The 19,574-nt window shown below is 37.3% G+C and overlaps 1 protein-coding gene across 2 annotated transcripts in view; it reads left to right on the forward strand.

Annotated features, from left to right (window-relative positions):
* Positions 1 to 354: 354 nt before the first annotated feature.
* The window catches only part of LOC142334696 (TIP41-like protein), a 75,411-nt gene continuing 56,191 nt past the window's right edge, over positions 355 to 19,574 (forward strand). Inside the window, exon 1 of one of the 2 annotated variants that reach the window (XM_075382932.1) lies at positions 355 to 380. The gene's annotated coding sequence lies outside the window, so the exon portion shown is untranslated. The remainder of the gene's footprint in view (positions 381 to 19,574) is intronic. The other variant, XM_075382931.1, reaches the window with a different exon arrangement.

Consider the following 19,574-nt stretch of genomic DNA (forward strand, 5'->3'; position numbering starts at 1 on the left):
AAAATTTCTTTGGAAATATTTTCATTTTTAGACTATTTAATTGCCATGTGTGTGCAAAATACTTACACGTAATTTATGCGCTTTCCAAATCGGGTGTAAAAAACAGTTTTTGTTTTGGTACTGGTGGACACGAGTAATGCTTTTTTGCTGCTCCTATAAACTAGTTTTTAAAAACATGCCTAAAAAATTTTGTAATAATACTCTAAATTAGGTCTTCCCGAATTTCTGGCTTAATGTTTAAAAATCAATTAAAAGAAAATCTACTGAGTTTGGTGAGCTTTCTACGTAAAAACTTGAAAATTAATGTTTAATGCTGGAGTTTTAAGTGCTGGTTGCCTGACTGTCGCTGTAGCCTAATTGTTGTGATAAACTTATTAAATATATAGATATCAAAAATATGGTGTGTAAAGATGTGATTGGAGGCATATTTCAGCCAAGTTTTTTCGCAGTCTGCATAATTGGAAAAGAATACTTGAGGCGAACTGAGAACTTCACATTCAGGTTAGGTCAGTTATATATATGCGTAAAAATTTCTGGACAGTTGGTTTTTTGCGATTGTTCAGCAATAAAAAACAATTGAAAAGCAGTTTTCGACATTTAAATATTCAAACCGTTTCTTTTCCATTTAAGTTAAAAAGTCAAAGATTGTAGCAGCCATTAATTATTTAAAATTACGAATTGCATGAAGGCCTAGATAAAATATTCTGGCAGAAAGGCGCCATTCAAAAAAATTAGTCTCAACTTACACTGTAATTCATACTTTTTTGGTGTTTTTGAGAATTCGTTAACGTCTGAAGTATTGAAAACGCAAAATATTTAATCTTTTTTGGTACAAGTTTCGTATAAGCTTACTTCTCAAATTTGAAAAAAAAAACGATTAACAAATTTAAAAGTTTCCGTATCGCTAAATGGGTTTTTAATCAATTCAGAACCTTTTTTGATAGCCTTCTTCAGACGAATTGGGTTAGTACCAAATCTACCTGTGCTTTTTGTGACATGTTTAAATTCTAGTTCTCTAGTGATGGCTCGAAAAATAGGAAGAGATCAAAATCTGAAGATGACAAAAAGAAACTCGTGATTTAAAACACTTTTGGAAAAGACCACAATACCTTTAAGCTCGCCTTCCGCACATGTATACGTCCGATTTTCTTTCAAAATAGTTCATTCACGATCCGTCTTTCTAGGTTTAATGCGCTTTTGAAAATTTTTCTTTTCGTTCGCTTCAGACAAAAGTTCTTAAGCACAAGCAAGTAGTGAAAACAGAATAGACAAGGGCACTAGGGTTTTGGGTAAAAAGCAACACAGTTCAATTACAGAGGCTGTTTTCATCGCAGTTCTCCTTGCAGAACTTCGGGTTTAAGTGTAACAATCCTACTTTTGTTTTCTAATGGTCTATTTTTTGTGAGGAGATTCTCATAAAATCGAGTTCTCTACTATAAACCATATCTGTACAACAAAAAGCAACATATAATATTGTAATTGTTGCTCAAGTTGACAATGTTTTTTCTTGTAACGATGTATCTAAAACTGGGAAACGTTTTAGATCATTGAACTAGAATAGTTGCTGGAAATTGCGCCGGAATGTAGCTTCCTTGAAGCTGATTTCATTTGTCATCAATTAAACATTTTAAAATCTTTATAGTGTTTTTTTAAAGGTCCAGTACCCAAAGACAGCTATAAGTGTTAGGTTGACAATGGCTCTGTTTAAATGAACTTTTAAAAAGCAATTTTCGACTTTCGGTTTTCAATCCCAAATATCTTGTCAACTATAGTGACATCAACAATATGATCACTTTATTGTTTGTTGTTCATCGTAGAGCGAGTAAAACTGCCTGAAGACGTTTCCTGAAACCAAATTTTGTAGACAGAATTTTGTATATTCGAACAGACGATAGTATTTGAATACTCTAATTAGATAGTTTTTTTGGTCAAGGTTTCAACTTGTCCAGATTATCCTTTTGGAAAAATGGACTCGGTTTCAGTCATTTATCAACAAAAGCAATTGTTGAGAAGAGACTACATTTGGCAGATTCTAAATGTAGAGTAGGAAAAGTAAAATCCGCAGCACAGAGCCTTCAAGAACTCCTCAAGGCACCAGGAGATTCTCGGATTACCAGCAATCAAAAGTTACATACTTTGTCAAATGCATTTGCACAGAATTCGGACAGCGTTATAAAGCGCAGAAATCTTCCACCGAACTAAGAATTTTGGAAAAATTCGAAAGACTCAATACAAGCTGCAGGATTACAGATGTCTGTTGTGCAAAACAATAGTGGCAAGCTGAGATGTTATACAACATGTTTTTCGCAAATGACTTAATTGAAATATGATGACTAGAATAAGTGTGACTAGAATAAAACTTTTCAAAATTCTTGTACTGTGCAATGCATCTCTACAAACCGAGGTCCTTATTAACCTTTCCATATCGCTGTACGAGCTCCTAATTGATTTTAGAACCTGTTTTGGTAGTTTTCATTAGACAACTTGGGTTAGTACCAACTGTACTTGTGGTTTTTCGACATGTAAAAATTCTAGGTCTATAGCTATGACTAAAAAAGGGAGAGATCAAAACCTAGACGATGACAAAAAATCGTGGTTTTAAAACACTTTGGGAAAAGCCCAAGAATCCAGCAGGTTTTCCCCCGCACATGTTAACGATCGGTTTTCTCTCAAAATCGTTTAAGCAAGATCCGTCGATTTCTGTTCAATGCGCTTTTTAAAATTGTTCATATCTTCTCTTCAGCTCTTCAGACAAAAGTGCTAAGGAACAAGCGAAAATTGAAACAGAACAGGCAAGAGCACTATGGTTTCGGGGCAAAGGCAACACGATTCAATTACAGAGGTTATTTTCAGCCCAGTTCCTCTTGCAGAACTTTCAATTCAAGTCTAAAATCTCGCTTTTAATTTCTAATGGTCTAATTTTGGTGCGGAGATTCTCGCGATATTGAGTTCTCTACTATAAACCATATCTGTACAACAGAAAACAACATAAATTATCGTAATCGCTGCTTAAGTTGACATTGTTTTTTCTGGTAACGATTTATCTAAAACTGGGAACTTTTTTTACTTCTTTGCACTAGAGTGGTGGTTGTAATTTGCGCCGAAAAGCAGCTTCTTTGAAACTGATTTTTTGTCATCAATTATACTGTTTTCTTTTACCTCCAGCAACCAAATACAGTTTTAAGCGTTTGGTAGACAAGGGCTCTGTATAAGGGAACTTTAAAAAGCAAAATTGCATAGTGCTCCTTCAAATGAGATAAGAAGATGTTACTGCTTCCAACGTTCGGTTTTTAATCCTAAACAAATTGTCAGCTATAGAGAGATCAAAACATGATTACTTTTCTTCTATGAAATTTACTGTAGAGAGAGTACAACCTCCTGGAAACGTTTCTAGTAGGGCAATCGTCTGAACCAGAATTTTGTGTAATCGAAAAAAAGCGAGTATTTGGATACTCTAATTGTGTAGGTTTTGGATCAGGCTTTAAACTTTTGGAAAAATGAATTACCTTTTAGTCATTTGCAAACAAAACAAAAACGATATATAAGAAGAAACTACATTTGGCATATTGTTGTTGTAGAGTAGAAAAACCCAAGTCCTAACACAGTGCCTTAAGGAACTGCAAGAGACCAGGAGCATCTCGATTTACCAGCAAATAAATTTCACGCGCTGCGTTCTCGCAGTTAGATGATAATTTATAATTAAATACAGGTTTTGTGGTAGATTCACGCCATTTTTTTTATTATGGAAATCTTATTTCTTTTCATTAGTAGGAAAGTCATAATTGTGTCAATAGCCATAATCGCTGTCATTTTATATCGCTGTCATCAATCGGACAGGGGTATAAAAAAGAAAACTTTCGATGAACTAAAATTTTCAGAAATATAATAAAGATGCCAAATAAGCTGCAGGATTACAGAAGTTTGCGGTACAGAAGAAAATTGGCAAGTTGAGACGTTATTCTCTGCTTGACAAGATGGAAGTTGTGTTTTTGAGCGTGACTCAATTTGGATATGATGTTAGAGCCTTGTGACTTGACTATTTTTTAAGCTCTCTTTTGTACTGTGCACCTTGATTCTACAAACCGGGATCTTTGTTTAAAATTCCGATTTTGCTGAAAAAACTTCTAATCGATCAGAAAACTGTTTTAGTATTCTTTTGAGCTAAATTGAGAGAACACCTGTACTTTTTGTGAGAAAAATAATTTCTAGTTTCGTAGTGATATCGTCCTTGGTTAAGCTAAGTTTCTTTCCCTTAGCCGCAGAAGAATTTAGAAGACGGAAATGTTTGTAGCTCTCATCAGTTTCCGATAATATAGATTAAATGTATAAGTCTGTTTTCGGTGTACATTTGTCCTATTGAAAACTATTTGTTTTTTTTTCATGAGCTGTTTCTACATACTTGAGCTGTTTCGATTTGAATTAGGCTCCCCCGTTGTCAAAATTTTGCAGTTGAGCACATTGATCCCACAGTTCTATTACTGTTGCGACGAAAAGACAATTGAATGCAGTGCTCTCAATTACGCCAAAAAGTCATAAAAAATTTTAAAAAATTGTTTGTGGTTTCCGCTGTTACCCATTGCGGGAGTTCGCATCTACACCAAGCCCTTTCATGTGTAAAATTTTAGAGATAGATGATAGTGCAGTTGCACCACAAATCTGTGCTATTGTCCATGCTGCTTTTACAAAAGGAATCGGAAATAATGTTTTTTGTGTCCTTGATTAGTTAATTAAATTTACAATTAAAATGGTTTATTAGATTTTTTTAGGAACTTTCGATTCACCAACTATGCCAGCTCAAGCAGCAAACTGGTCAGAACAGTCTTCTAACTGATTAATTGGGTGACTGACATTATCCAGTTGTCAATTTTCACAGGTTATCAAGGGCTTAAAATAAAACTAAACCGGATAAATAAGTCTAAACTTCGCGGTGCTAAAATAGCACAAGCTAATTTTGCATTGAGGGTCTGTTTTCCGGGCACAGGGGGTTTGCCAAATTTATGTAGGATAAGCGGTAACTAGCGTTGACAAGCCGGAAAATTCGGCGCAATTTTCTTACAAAATTTTGCTGTGAATGCGTTGAATTTAGCGTATATCTTAAATATTTTGCGTTGAATTTAGCGTAGATCTTACATGTTTTGCGTTGAAATTAGCGTAGATCTTACATATTTTGCGTTGAATTTAGCGTAGATCTTACATATTTTGCGTTAAATTTAGCGTTAACCTTACCTATTTTGCGTTGAATTTAGCGTAGATCTTACATATTGTACATATTTTTTGTTGAGTTTAGAGGTGATCATACATAGTTTGCGTTGAATTTAGCGTCGATTTTACAAAAAACACTTAACTCTGGTTATGGGTCTTGAACCACTGACCTCATGCTTAACTGTCGCCTCTTCTACCAACTGTGCCAAAGAACCCTACTTTTCGTAGGATCCGCACTCTTTACAAATCGGACTGTAACATCACGTTTCAAATAATTTTGGCGTTTCAAAGCGTAGACCTTAAATAATTTTGCGATGCAATTATTTTTCGATTTTTGTTCAATTTTTGCTCTAATTCTCTTTCCAGCTGTTCTTGCAGGCGACCGTTTTCTGATTTTTCGAAAAAAATGCAAAAATTGCCCCCCACCCCCACGTACCCCCCCTCCCACCCCCTCACCACACGTACCCCCCCCCACACACACACGTACCCCCAACCTACCCCCAATACACCACACAACTCACAGCCCCCCGCTACGTACCACCCCCCCCCCCCAATCACCTCCACCCAACCCCCCACGAACCCACCTCCACCACCACCAGCCCCCTCGTACCCCCTCACACGTACACCCAATCCCCCCACTTACGTACCACCACGTACCCTATCCCCCATCAACACACACACAACCCCCCCCCGCCTCGTACCTCCCACCTCACCCCCTCGTACCCCCCTCCCGCACGTACTCCATTAGACTGCGCCCCCCACCAGACGTAGCCCCCACTCCTCCTCACTCCACCCATGTACGCCCCCACCCCACAAAAATTCAAAAGACAAAATAATGTAGTGTCAACGGTGGACTGAACGCAAAAATATGTAAGCTCTACTCTAATTTCAACGCAAAAAATGTAAGATCTACGGTGAATTCAACGCTAAAAAAGTAAGATCTTCGCAAAATAAATAAGATCTGCAATAAAATCAACACAAATTAAGTAAGATCTACGCTAAATTCAACGCAAAATATGTGAGATTGGCGTTGAGTGCGGTGAAATTATGTAAGATTCACGCTAGTTTCAACGCAAAATGTTTAAGATCTACGCTAAATTCAACGCAAAATTTGTGGGATTGGCGTTGAATGCGTTGATTTTATGTAAGATTCGCGCTAATTTCAACGCAAAATATGAAAGATCTACGCTAAATTCAACGCAAAATATGTAAGATCTAAGCTAAATTTAACGCTAAGTATGTAAGATTGGCGTTGAGTGCGTTGAAATTATGTAAAATTTACGCTATTTAACGCAAAATATGTAAGATCTATGCTAAATTTAATGCTAAATATGTAAGATCTTTGCTAATTTCAATGCAAAATAAGTAAGATCTACGCTAAAATCAACGCAAAGTGTGTAAGATTGGCGTTGAGTGCGCTGAACTTATGTAAGATCTACTCTAAATTCAACGCAACATATGTAAGATTGGCGTTGAATACGTTGAAAATACGTTATACCTGCGCTTAATTCAACGCAAAATATGTAGGATCTATGCTAAATTCAACGCTTAATATGTAAGATTGGCGTTGAGTGCGTTGAACTTATGTAAGTTCTACGCTAAAATCAACGCAAAATATGTAGGATTTACGCTAAAATGGACGCAAAATATGTCAGATCTACGCTAAATTCAACGCAAATTATGTACGATTGGCGTTGAATGTGTTGAATATATTTAATTAGTTCATTCTAGGACATCGAAAGGAACGGTGTGTTGCTCCTGTTACTCTTTTTCTGTTTTCTCTGTTGTGGGAGGTTCGCATAAACTTATGCTCTTCGGCTGTTTAGGTATACTGCAGCCTACAAAGTTTGCACATAAGTTGGAGAACAATTCAATTTAGTTTTTGTAGCATTTTTGGTTTAGCGTTAGTACAATCTGGGACATTGAAAGGAACGATGTGTTGCTCCTGTTACTCTACTTCTGTTTTTTTTCTGTCGCAAAACTGCATTTCCTCGCACTGTTCTAAGTGTTGGAGTTTAGAAAAATGGCTAAAGCCATACTAGTTTTCTTTGCTTTCCCAATAGTTATCTAATTTTGCCTAAAATTTATTCTGAAGAAATTCTAATCTTAGAACAATCTCTATATTTTAATTGTTTTTTTACATGCTCTGCATTTTAGTGCTTTTCTTTTTAATTTTTTGTCACAATGCCGTTGAATGAATGATTTTTATATTTGAGTGTTTTTTATTGTTACATTCTTTAATTTGTTTTTTTTGACAGCACAAGACCTGCTAAATCAAGCCACAGTGCTTTGTTAGAAAACCTTTAAACCTGCAACTATTCCTGAGCTTTGCAAGAATGACATCAAACTCAAAACACCAACGACATGAGTCCTGATGTTCGCTTCTGTATACAACGCAAAGCAACTTAAGGAGCCGTTTTCTGAAGCTTGTGCTTTCAGGCGTTAATTTAAGTACAAGGGGTCAGTATGTCGATTCCGAAAAAGAAATATAAAGAGCAGAGGCTAAAATCTAATGCTTTCACTCAAGTTGCATGTTATTTTTGTTACTGTCATTGGCTTTTTGGGTGCTTGCTCTTTCTGGAGTTCCTTCTAAGCTTGCCGAACTGCTCGGAACCACAACTCTCCAACTCAGCTCATTTCTTGCGAACGACAAATAGTAGACGAGCTTCAAATTTGAATGGCGTGCTGTGTATTTTTTTGGCAAAATTGTGTGATGTGAGAGCAAAAGGAGCTTAGAATGTTGAATAAAAATAATTGCTTCAAAATTATTACTACAGTTTTAAAAACTTAAAAACTGACATGGGACATTCTTCGTTTTCCTTGTGAGGCAAAAGAGTGTTCTTTTTGATGTAAAAAGTTAGCAGAGAAGAAAAAAATGAGGTCACTTAAACATTAGTTTGTTTTAAGGCACAAACGTTTTCGAACTTTACCGTTGTTGTCAGGTTTAGTTAAATTTATTTCACAATCAAATAAAATGATTTACAAAGTATAAACACTTGTCATTGACTAAATCCGTCAATGAAGTGATTTTAACAAAAACAACAAACTTTAACAGATAAACTTGAACTCTAAACCATTTTTTTACGTTCAACACACATAATTTATCAAAAAATAATTTATTAAAAAACAAAGTCTTAAAATACTGAGGGAACCTGCCCATATTATTTTGAAAAGTTTTTCTTATATCAGGCATCATCACTAAAAACAGAACTTTAACTTAGGCTAAATACAAATATAATGAATCAAATTCATTTAGAAATTGAAACATGAAATTGAGGGTGCTTTGGAATTTGGTTTTCATTAAAACGAAAAAGTCTCAAGTTTCCATTTGAACCACTTATTAAATTTCCTTTCGTCTCGATTACAGTTTCAAAAGTTTTGTTTTTCTTCTGATCATTCTGGTAATTGTTTTTTGAAGATTTCATTGTTTTAATACGCAAAAATATAATTTTCGAAGAAAGAACTTGTCTACTGTTGGCCATTCTAATGTCTGTTCCTTGTTTTGGTTATTGTTGAGCAGTGGCCTCCGTTTTTCAATGTTTATTGCTTCCCGAGTTGGGAGCTTTAGTGAGAAATTGCCTTGTTCAAGAATGTAGCATTCGAACGCCCTTGTGTTGACTAAAGAATGCGTTGAATTTTGACATACCGGCGACTCTATTTTTTGATGCTCTCTCACTTCTTGATGTATAACATTGTAAAAAGCTTCACGTTATTTTTTTTGTTGCTTATTGCTTAATCGGCCCGTATATTGTAAAAAAGTGAAAAATAATAATTAGAATGTCTTGCCAAATCACTAATAACTTTTTTTTTCATTATGGCACTGTTTTTTTCCTATAGTGGGACTGTTTTTGCTTGCAATGTGAGCTGTGGTGATTAAGGGAGGCTGCTATTTTGATTTTCTCCCTGAGTTTTTTTCAAGTGTTGTCTATCTGTTCTTTTACCTTTTTTCAGCTTAGCTTTTTATTATTGTAAAATTATTAAAAAGTTTTATGCCTGTATCAATCTTAATGATATTGGTGCACTTTACTTGGCAGTGGCTAACTTTCTTCGACGTTGGTTCCCAATCCCAAGCGTCAATAACCTCCAACATCAAGCTGTATCGTTCAAAAATATATATATCTTTACCTATTCATATAATTGTCCACTTATGAAATTAAACTAATTTGTTTTCAGGCTTTGTTTTCTGCAGTCTGAGTTAGGTGCACTTAATACAATTCCAGCCAAAAGGGTTGTCAACGTTGTCCGAGAGAATTTTTCAGGGAACTTGGGCTAAATTAATCGTTATCCCATAGCTGTGACATCTTGTATTCTCTCATACGGAGGAGCTGGGTTGAAACAATTTTTCCACGTTCGTTTTAAATAGCCCTCTCAAAGGCTAAAAACTGTTGTTGTCATCGAAGGTTTTAGTGATCATAACAGTTCACTATATGAGTTCACAGATGATTAGCGGTGTTGGTTGAATTTAATACAAGTCTAATTCAACACGTCAAACGTTATTGTTCCTAGAAATAGTTTCTCCTGGTACAAGCTGCTAATTATCTTTAAATCGTCCTAAAAATGTATACTGCCTAATTTTCGCCCCTGTTCTTGGTATTGTTTTTATTGTATCTATGACTTCAAATTCATTTGTAGAGATTGGGACAATCAAATTGTTAATTGCAAAAATGTTAAATTTCGTAACCTATTCATTTACTCCTTTCTAAATTTACCGGTTTTCCCTCTTGCAACGTCCTTAGAGTACAACTCTGATTCGGCATATTGAATTTTTACACAGGATTGAGCAGCTTGAAGTTTACGCTTGTCCGAGCTCCTAGACTCTGCTGTCCACGCAGTCAATCTCTAACCAAAGTCATGCAAAAAATTCCGATACAACAATTTATTCGCTTCCGAGTGCAACAGGTGGGTGAATATTCTGAAAAACGCAACACTTCAACCAACACGGTAGAGCAAAACTTCTCGCCGAGCGCCAAAATCTTAACCAATGATATTTGGGATTTCTTCCCAAGCAACGAAAAACAGATCAAGAGAAACAAAGCAGGGCATAAAGTTGTCAATTCTCCGGACAAAAACCTAAAACCCTTTGCGCAAAAGGCAGCTGGCAGGCTTATGATTTAAGTTTACAGCATTTCTTCAGCCATAAAGGCTCGGATGACTAAAACTGTAAATGATGGGTCCCTGATCAAAATCATAACTAAGTGTCAGCAACAGACGCGTAAACTCAATTTGATGAACCTTTTCTTGCAGCCAAAGCACTGCAAAACAATCTTCTTAAAACAATTCAATTATCGGAAACCAGGATGACATAAAGAATTCAACAACTTCATAGAAACATCGAAAATTTTGAACGCAATTATGTGATTGAAAGCATGTTATCATCAGCTATCTTCTCGCCGAAGGATAAAATCAATGAAGGATTTCCCATACAAAAATTTATTTGCTCTCGAGTGCAACAGGTTTGGAATGTTTTGAAAAACCAAGTACTGCGACCAACATGGTAGAGCAAAATGGCGCATCAAAAACCTATTCAATGATTTAGAAATTTCTTCCCCATCATCGAAGAACAGATTGAGCAATTTTGCAGAAAAAAAATGTCATCGGAGCTAGCTTCATTGAGCTCAAAAAATTGAAGATAGGCAGAAACGTGTCATTTTTCTTGAAAAAATTTTGAATGTCTTTGCGCGAAAGGCAAAATTTGCAGGCTTATTATTAAAGGTTGCTGCATTTTTTCAGCAATTATATCTCGGATGACAAAAAAGTGTAAATGATGGGTCCATGATCAAAATCATAACTAGGTATCATCAACAGATGCGTAAACTCAATTTGATGATTTTTTTTATTGAACTCTAAGCACTGCAAACGATCTTCTCAAAACAACTCAATTATCGGAAACCAGGATGACAAAAAAAAATTCAACATCGTCATAGAAACGTCAAAAATACTGAACTCAATTATGTGTTTGAAAGCGATTTATCATCAGCTATCCTCTCTTCGAAGGATAAAATCAATGAAGGAGTTCACATACAAAAAATTTTTAGCTCTCGAGCGCCACAGGTTTGGAATGTTTTGAAAAACCAAATACTGCAACCAACACGGTAGAGCAAAATCGCTGGCCGCGCGCCAAAAACCTATTCAATGATTTAGAGATTTCGTCTCCATCATCGAAGAACAGATTGAGCACCTTTGCAGAGAAAATTGTCATCGGAGAACTAGCATCATTGAGCTCAAAAAAATGAAGATTGGCCGAAACTTGTAACTTTTCTTGACAAAATTTTGATAGCTTTTGCGCGAAAGGCAAAATTTGCAGGCTTATCATTAAACGTTGCAGCATTTTTTCAGCAATTACCTCTCGGATGACAGAAAAGTGTAAATGATGGGTCCGTGATCAAAATCATAACTAAGTGTCATCAACGCGTAAACTCAATTTGATGATTATTTCCTTGAAGCCAAAGCACTGCAAAACAATCTTCTTAATACACCTCAATCATCTGAAATCAAGATGACATGAACCAATGCAACATCATGGAAAATTCAAATTTATCGAATGCAATGGTTTTTTGAAAGCGAGTTACCATCAGCAAACAATACGCCTATTAACTTACCTTGTCTAGAAAAATAAACTCTGAGTCTTGCTCTCAAGTGCGCACAGAGAGTTATTCGAACTTAAGTCACGGCGAAAATGGAGACACTTTTCCGAGGTGCAAGATAATATTTCATGTACGCTATGACGTAAAGGTTGAGCTATTACTTCAAATGATAAAACGTGAATGCTTTTACAACTTTTCTATGTGCACTGATGTCATTGCTCGTCTTGACATCAAAGCAAACGACTCGTGGGATGTTCAGATTCAGAATACCACCGGCAAACTTCCCTGGCAGAACAAATCAGCCATATTGCTCCATTTTATTTGGAATTGTATCATGATGAGCATAGAAGATGACTGTGATTTCTCGGTGAACTTAGCTAGTTCTGCCTGGGCCAGAAATGCGGTTTTGGTTATTCAATGCGGTCTGCATAAGATGTTCCCGAAAACGGAGCAGTACTCTTTATAGACGTCTGCAATGCATTCAAGTGCCTCAATTGGCAATTACCGCCTGAAAATTTGAATTGAAGTTGCACTGGCTTAAACTGTCTTTGTTAGAAATTGTACACGACCCCATCAGATTTCTTCATAATCGGCACTCAATTTAAGTCTCAAAAAAGCACCGCTCATGGTGATCCCAATATCATTGCGATGTAAGGTATAGCCATACGTCCATTGACTAACTTGATGTGAACCGCAACATTAACGCAAAAATTGTATGCGGACAACGGCTGTGCGGTACAACGTTTGAAAAACTGAAATTCTCTACAAACTTATCTGATCATGGTACGCATTTGGGATATGTAGTGAATTCTCCAAAATGCCAATTAACTGTAATTGAGCACAGAAAAATCCAAAGCTTTTGATTTTTATAAAAAAAAACTGATGTTGATATTCCAGACGGCGTCCGTGTTTTGGGATCAGTCTTTGGAAGTCAAGGTTGGCACAAATCTGTCTGAGCAAATACATCACAAGAATTTTTTATCCACCTTTGATAGTTCTAAACTGTCAGAACATGTTACTGAAGCGCCTGTCATGTTTCACGAGAGTTTTTGAGCAAAAACTCACTTTCCTTGCGCGAACAGCTCCTAACGGTCAAAAAAGTTTTTGGACACAGAAAGAAATTCAAATTTTATTGTTGCTATGGGTTTTTGACTCGCGCGATGACGCATGCGATTTGTATTCGCTACGGGCACGGGACTGTGATCTTAAATTCATGTAGCAAACTGGATTCAACTCTGGTTACGCTGCATCTCGTGCTTCTGCCGAGCCTCTTGGAAACGAAAATCGTGCTACTACTCACCTCAAACAGGATATAATTTTCCAAGAAGAACAAAATGCTCATTTTGAAAAGAGGGAAGCTGGCAAATATGGTATTCACAGCACATTACCCGAAGACAGACGTCACACTGTAGGCTGGGCATCAGAAAATGGATATTCGAACTGGCTTAATAACCTGCCACAGAAACGCTACGGTTTTAGGTTGCAAAATCTAAAATCTTTGACGGTTTGTGCATTCAGTACATTCTTGAAGCAAAAAGTACGCCTATTGACTTACCTTGTCTAGAAAAACCAACTTTAGCTCTTGCTCTCAATTGCGCGAAGGGAGTTTTTCGAACAAAGTTCACAGCGAAATTGGAGACAACTTTTCGAGATGCAAGATAATGTTTCACGCATGCTATGACGCATAGGTTGAGCTATTACTTCAATTGATAAAAGTCGAAAGCTTTTATAACATTTCTATATGCGCTGATATCATTGCTCGGCTTGACCTATAAGCAAAGCTCGTGGGGTGTCAACATTCAGAATCTTCGACATAATATTTACTAACCCGTTGTTCAAATTATGCTCAGAAAAATGCAAGGAAGCCTACAATCATCAAGAGGAATTTTAAAAAACTACAACACGTGCTACTACTCACATCAACATTCAACACGTCAACATTCAGAATCTTCTACGACATAATATTTACTAACCCGTTGATCAAGTTATGCTCAGAAAAATGCAAGGAAGCCTACAATCATCAAGAGGAATTTTAAAAAACTAAAACCTGAACAACAAGCACAATTGCAGAAAGTTGTTTGGGTCCGCTCGTTTCCCTGCATTGCAGGTGCAGTGCCCTCTGCAATGCTCACAATAAAACAACTAGAAACAAAATATTTGAAAAGAAAGGACAACACATACTCGGACGAAATAACATGCATTATAGAGAAGGTTTCTTATTTTTTGTTTCTTAGTTGATCGTAGTACTCAACGGCTAACTTAGGTTGATAATTATTTCAGTTTTGTTGTGCGGGAGGGAAGGTAAGACTCCTAATACACTATATTCACTGACAGAAATAAATGCACAAATTGAAGTTTTACATGGTAACGTATTACATGGCAAGTTAAATAAGGGCCAATTTTCCTTAAGCAGCTGTATTTCGAGTTTCAATTGAAATCTGTTCAACTGGTTGTGCCTTCTTACATTTGAGCAAGTTTTTTGCCGTTGAAGTCAAAAAATTTATGAGCAAGTTGAAAAGTTTTTTCAGTTCAAATTTTTTTTTGACTTTTCTGTAAGACAGCTTGTCACTTTATCTTTAAAAAATCTATTAAATTTTTTATGATTATGTGTCGATTGACATTAAAAAACAAAAGGAACAATTAAATTTATGTCGACGAAATTTGACTTAAAAAACAGTTAATTTACCAATTAAAACAGCATTTTGTGCGTTTACATTTGTCAGTGGGTGTTGTGTATTGGAAGTCATATCTTCCCTTTTCAGTGTGTTTTTTCAACTTTTGGATGTATCTCCTAGAGCATATATTATTGGTGAAAATACAAAAAATTGCTGTAAATTTAAATACACTGCTGTGTTGTTTCGGAGTGGGGCTCACTGTTCTGTCCATAAGATCATACCCTTGTAAATAATTTTTTTGATCTTTTCCGTTTGCGCCCCCTCACGTTATGCACCCCCAATTAGAGCAGGTCTTACATTATAAATCATCATAAAGATATATCGCAGGTGCGTATGGGTTGCAAATAATATGCAACCACTACGCTTGGGGGCGAAAACGTGAATTATCCAAAATTTCTAATGAAAAAAAAATTGACGTTTGTGTATATTATTTTCATTGTACAATAGCAGATCTTGCGTTGAGATGTGATTGTAAAAATTGCTTGGTTTTGATTAGTGACCGGTGACTTCACGGTTGGTTATCTTGTATAGAACTTTAAGTGGAGTCCTTGCATTGTTGTTTTCAGTGAATGTGCACTATTGATAATAACCATTTCATAAAAATTAAATAACTTCAGATGATAACCATCAAATAGTTTCAGTTAATCTTTATGGAAAACAATGATCCACTTAGTAGGAGCTAGCTTTTTGTGGCATCTGATTCAACATCTGAATTATCGAATAGGCAAACAGAGAATCCAGAAAAAATAAACGGCTATTCGTGAACTGTCCGTGAACCCCAAAACGAAGAAAACTATCCAAGTCATACTCAAGAACAAACTGGTACTTCGCTACAAGAAACTTCTCTTCATCTGGCACGACGTAGTAAACAATAGCATCGCAGAGCACAAAAGCAACTGGTGCCCAATCAACGAGTGTTACAACCCCCTGAAAACACCGCAACTCATCGACACGAGTTCCGTCAAGTCGAGGCCATTGTATATACGAGAAGGCAAGGCACTCCTGACCTGTCTCTCTCGCTACAAAACGCGAAGCTGCTGTAAGATTTATTGCAAGTTCATCCGGAGTCAAGCAGAGAACTTCTGATTCTAAATACTGTGTCGAGAAACAGTCATAACCTGCTACGACTCGTCAAAAAGGTCCGTTCACAGAGAAAGAAGCCAAACAAAAGGCAGAAGGACAGGATAATGAAACTTCAACTCGCCGAATCGGAAGATCTGAAGGCCTCAGAACCCTAACTGTAAGTTTTCCTGAGCTTTATCTATTAGTGAATCCGAAGGTTTACCTCGGAATCGCAATAGTGTTCAGTTTTTTTTGGAATACTCTCTTCTGTTCTCTCGCAAAGTTCATTTATCTAGTGAATCCGGAGGCTTCGCCTCGGACTTGCAGAGAAGTGAACACAAGTGAGAAGCCAATAGTCCCCCTCCTCGCCCTCCTGTCTTGCATCCACTTACAAAATGCCACCACACGAAACTACCTGCTCAGTCTGTGACGGCAGAATCAGCAACAGGGAAGCTGTTTTCAATTGCATTGGGTGCGGAAACTCGATGTATAAGAAATCAATTGTGTGGGAATCTCTGAAAAAGCAATTGTTGGTTTAATGGAAATTAATCAAAATCTTCTGACATTCCGCAACTACTGTTTCAAAAAAAATCAAAAAGACAAGATCTTCTATAAAACGGCCAGCAACCAAGATCCCGTGGGAGCCGACACCTTCGCTGACAAAGTGAAACAAGGTATGGAGTCAATCGAAGGAAAACGCGAAGAGAAGATGAGCTCAGTTCTCAGCGTTGTCGATGAAATCAAAGAAAAGCTGATTGCAGATGCTGATCAGAAATGAAAAAGCCCCCGTTTGCAGAAGAAGTCCCTCGTATGAAACAGAAAGAGGTTGTCAAAAAACCAACCGCTTATAAATCGTTCAACGCATTCGACTCCGTGGATAACCTGAATTGAAATAAAAAAATGCAAGAGAGAGACTGGAACACGACTCAAACGAAGTAAAAGCTCTCCTAAGCTTTCTTCAACTGGACTGACCAATCACTGATCTGAAGAGAATTGGCACTTTTGACAAAAACAAAACGATAACCATTACCATCAAACTGGCAAGTGAACATCAAAAAGCGTTTTGTCCTACTTTCAGCTCGAAAGCTAGCTAGCTACGAACATAAAGTCTATTTGAGCCAAGCGCTGAACCACGAAGAACAACTTCTGAAGAATGCATCATTGAAAATGAAACGTCAGCTAATAGACGAAGGAAAGAAACCCAACGTGCTATGAATACGAGATTTAAAGCTGCAAGCGAAAAACGGAACTGAGGGGACAAACGTAGAAAGCGAAGAAGCCAACAACTCCCAATGACAACGATCAACCCAGACACAACTCAACCTACTAACGTTCATGGTCAGAAGCTTAGTTGACCTCAGAAGGCAATTCTTCTTTGCAAACAGCGTAGCATGAACCGACTATGACATTCTTTGTCTTATAGAGACGTTGCTGACCCCGGATATACCCAATGATGCCCTATTTCTTCCCAGTTTTTTGAAATACAGGAAAGACAATCGCAGCGAAAACAACATGGTAGAGTCTTAAAAGCCATAAAAAATTACATTAACAGCAGTATTTTTTAACTTGGAGTCCGATGTGGAAAGTATTACCGTTAATCGCAACACCGTGACTGTGTCCGTCTTGATCAGCTGCAACTATAATCCCCCAAAAAGCAGTTTCTATAGGTTACCGCATATTTCCGTCAAAGAAGTTCTTGAAAAAAACCAAAGAGCAAAGTATGACAACTTCGGTTGTTAACGGGGACATCAATTTCCAGCATACAAATTGGGAAAGTTGCCACCTGAAAACACTTATGAACCAGCCATACTTGACTTCCTAGAACATTCCAACTTTGAACAAATCCTCCACTGCTAGAATTCTCGTAGTCTCGATGTTCTACTAACGCAAGATAGGGAACGGATAGAACACTCGTCTATCGACAAAAAATTGGAAAGATTCTACTCCCTGATGATCATCATCCCTTCAGGACAATAATTGGGACCTAACCTGCATAAATGCGTTACTACTACCAAATCCTTTTTTGCCATCAACAAGCTCATTGCCGAAAATGATTTCAACCCCTAGTGATCGTAGAGTAATGTTGATGAGCTCGTGCGCCAGTGGTATGTCTGGATACGCAATACAAATGTTTCCTTTACATAACAAAAGCATAGATCAAGTTTTCCTCTGTTGATCTCGCCAAGCACAACTCACTTCATGAGAGTTTTAGTTACGATGAGGAGAAAACATGAAAACAGATCAAATATTCATCTTCTGTTTAAAAAAACGGAAAGAAACAGCACTGAAGAAAGACATTCAAAATGAACAAGACAGTTTTGAAGAAAAAATCTTCCGCAGTAGGGGATTGTACGATCTACAGGAATATTTCAAATCCCTACACAGACGTACTCACTCAAGATATGTATCTGGCAACCATTGATGAGTGTAACCAAATCAAAATCGCCCGCACATCTTACGATCTGAAAAAAAGTGATTTATTCGATAGTTTTCATTCAAACGTTTTCAACGTGGAAGGTCAAATATCTTGGGAACAAATTTACAAGAAAATAGAAAATAATTTCATCAAACTCTCGGAGGATGAAATCAAGGAAACTTTTTCAAATATGGACGCAAACAAAGCTTGTGGCCCAGAATAACATTTGTAACACCGTCCTGAAAAGCCTCTCCAACCTCTCAAAATCGCTTCTCCTTTTCTTTCAGACTTGCCTCAACAAAAGATCTTTCCCATCCCAATGGAAAATCATCGAATTGACAACGATCTATAGGGAGAATGACAAAGCCTATTTAGTCAATACAGGCCGATTAGCCTGCTCACAGATTTGTTCAATTCTTTTGAAAGAGTCATTTTCCAGCACTTGTATCCAATCTTTGAAGTACAGCATGAAAAAAGACAATTTGGTTTCCGCCATAAACGCTCGGCAGTTTTGCAGCTCCTGCTGTATCTAAAAGGATTGAATGAAACCTACGACACAGCAAAGAGTGAACACATATAAGCCCTCTACGTGGACTTCAAAAAAGCTTTTGACAAAATTGCCCATGAAAAGCTACTCGAAAACTTACAAGACTGCAGCAGTGGGGTGAAGCTGCACAAACAGTGTGTCAAGGCAAACAATGCCCGGCCAAGTTTCAGGATTGTGACCGGTGGTGCTCCCCAAGGGCCCATCGTAGTGCCTCTTCTCTTCCTTGCCTAAGTTAACAATTTTCCCAGAGCCGTTGATAATTACTCATCGTATGGCTATGCACCGACTTCAAAGTCATAATGGAGAGCAGAACTGACGCAAATTGACTAGTTGAAAAGATGCAAACCTTGAGTGAAGACAACCACATGTCCCTTAACGTCCAGAAAAGCAAAATACTTTTTCTGAAAGGAAGCGCCTCATGCGAATCCGGTGACTCGCTCGAATTGGTGTCGCAACAAAAGGACCTTGGGTTAATCATATCTAGAAATCTCTCCTGGAGTGATATTTGCTCTCAAAAAAAAACCAAGGCCAGGCGATCCTTCTGGTTCTTGAAAAGAAACTGTTCACACAAAGCCAATCCCGTCACAAAACTGAATGCGTATGTTGGTTACGTAGTTCCTGTTCTGACCTATGCTTCCCAGGTCGGGAACGCCTCAAAAACTGACTTGAAGTCGCTTGAAAGAGTGCAACGCAAAGCCACTGCATGGATATGCGGAAATGATGCTGACTACAAACAGCGACTACTAAAACTCAACGTACTGCCTGTATCGTTGTATCTCGAACTACACCATATTCTCTTCTTCAACGCAATATGCCAAGACACGTTTGCTCTAAAATCGACGACAAACCTAAATCCAGATCAACAGCAACGCGGCAAAACGAAAACTTGGAAGTTCCTTTTTACAGGTTGAAGAAGACCAATACAAAATTTTGGACACGTACTGCGCGACTTATGAACATCTTAAACAAGCACATACCTGGTAATGAGTTAACGAAATCAAGACTGACAAAGATGTATCACGAATTCTTCTATAGCAGCTACAATAAGATGGAACCCTGTACCTGGCGAATTCTCTGTCTCTGTGGCT

The sequence above is a fragment of the Convolutriloba macropyga genome, chromosome 2, assembly GCF_964194025.1.
Source record: "Convolutriloba macropyga chromosome 2, txConMacr16.3, whole genome shotgun sequence".
In the NCBI taxonomy this organism is placed as follows: Eukaryota; Metazoa; Xenacoelomorpha; order Acoela; family Convolutidae; genus Convolutriloba; species Convolutriloba macropyga.